A 2,280-nucleotide genomic window follows, 5' to 3' on the forward strand; every position below is an offset into this window, starting at 1 on the left:
TTGTCATCAGTGTTTTTGATCTTGGCCATTCTTACAGGTGTAAGATGGAATCTCAGAGTTGTTTTGATTTGCATTTCTCTGATGACTAAGGATGTTGAGCATTTCCTTAGGTGTCTTTCAGCCATTTTAGATTCCTCTGTGTCTGGCTTCCTCTGTGTTTCATTGGCTGCCCTGGCATTCACTCTGTAGACCAGGTTGTCCTTGAACTCAGAGATCCTTCTGCCTCTGCAACCCAAGTACTGAGATTAAAGGTGTGTGCTACCACACCCAACTCTCAAGGGAAAAGACAAGGGTCTGTCACGTTCTCGTCTTTGGATGGATAAGGGTCAGAGGTGGAATCCAGGTTCCAGTCTTTTGACTGTGAGGGTGCAGCTTTCTCTTAATGAACCCCATCAAAGTCTTGCTATCTCCATCCTCTCAAGCCATATCTGAAATCCTCAGAAAGGGGATTTGTCAAGGCTCTCTTTCCGGTGTCACCAGGAAAACAGGATGGTGCCTTAGAGTTATTTCACTGAAGGCCCACTGTAGGGCTGGAAAGATGGCTCAAGGGTTAAGAATCTCTTGCAAAGGACCAGACTTGTATCTCTAGGTCTCAAATTGGGTGGCCCACAAGGGCCTATAACTCCACATCCAGGGGTCAGATGCCCTCTCTGCCCTTGTTGGACAAGTGTACTCCTCTGCACATATGCCGACAAAGACAGACACGTATATGTGTGATTTAAAATAAAAATAAATCTGTAAAGTTCCAGTGTTACATAAAAGGACATTATCCTATGTATCATTAAAGGGGAGGGAAAGCAGGGGGTGACAGGGCACACACTTTCCATCTCAACATTTGGGTGATAGAGGTAGGTATATGTCTGTTGAGTCTGAGGCTGTTCTGGTCTATATAGTGAGTCAGTGAGTTCCAGGGCTATGTAAATCAACCCTGTCATATGCATGCCTGCATCTGTTGGTTTGTGAAGTGTTAGTATGTACTGGCTGCCACAACAAATATGGCTTGACATCAGCAAAACACACGCTCCTAGTTCCAGACAGCGCTCAGAAAAGCCTGCTCCTTGTGGGGCTTTTACTTAGCTCACAAATGAGTGCCTTCTGGTGGCACCATATTGACAGGGAGGAAGATGGATGGGAAAAGGGGCCTTCTGGTAGGCTCTCATATAAAAAGGAGGAGGCTTCACCTTGAGGTTTTACTTACTTGGAAATAAGCCAGACATCTTTAATTCCAGAACTCGGGAGGCGGAGACAGATGAATCTGTGGGTTCACCACTGGCCTGGTCTACACAGCAAATTCTACCCCAGCGAGGAACATGTCGCGAGACCTTGGAAGGAGAAAGGGTCTGGGAGGGGAAAGAAGGGGAGATGAGAAGGTTGAGAGATCTGGGGAGGAATTAGTATTGAATTTCATTACGCACTGTAAGGCCTTCCATGTGACTCTGGGGATATTTTGTCATTCGTATGCATCTTAAATACCAGTAGGATGTTCAATAGTGCATGTTTTTCTGCTTCAAATTGTGAATGTATATTAAAAGCTATGAGCATTTCTGGAAAGGACTTCCGAAGTGCAAAGTGGCGATAGGGTTGGAGAGTTTCACACCGCAGTAGAAAGTCATCTCAAACCTAATTGCGAAAGTGAAGATGTCTTTTTCCACTATTAGCTTCTGTACGAGGGCCAGAGGAGAGAAGGGAGGTCTGGGGCACTCCCTTCCCGCTCAGAATCGTTATGTTTCTCTAGTTCTGACTTAAGAGTTTACTGGACATTACAGCACACACCTGTAATTCGGGCACTTAGGTCATTTCCAATCCAGCACGGGGATTGCTGAGGGTCTGGGAGGCTAGCCTGGATCACACAAGAGAGTCTGGAGTTAGCAAGCCTACAGACAAAGGCCAGCTCGCCGCCCCTAAAGTCTAAGCTCAAGAGGAACTGAAAGGAGGCGTGTGTTTTGATTTCTAACCACCAGGTGGAGACGACACCAAAGAAAAGCGTTTCCTGCGTGTGGTGTGTTGTGCTGAAGTTGAACAAATCTCTCTACAGATGGACTTCTAAGTATACCAGTGACCTAACAGTACAAAAACTTCTTACAGTTCAGACTAACTACAAATCCAAGGCGTCTAGACACAACTTTTTTTTTAAAGAGATTCATAATATGTTCAAATCAATGATCTTTATTTTTTTTATTTGTTTTTAATTTTTTTTGGTTTTTTCGAGACAGGGTTTCTCTGTGGCTTTGGAGCCTGTCCTGGAACTAGCTCTGTAGACCAGGCTGGTCTCGAACTCAC

Source organism: Microtus ochrogaster, chromosome 1, assembly GCF_000317375.1.
Source record: "Microtus ochrogaster isolate Prairie Vole_2 chromosome 1, MicOch1.0, whole genome shotgun sequence".
NCBI classification, from domain to species: Eukaryota; Metazoa; Chordata; class Mammalia; order Rodentia; family Cricetidae; genus Microtus; species Microtus ochrogaster.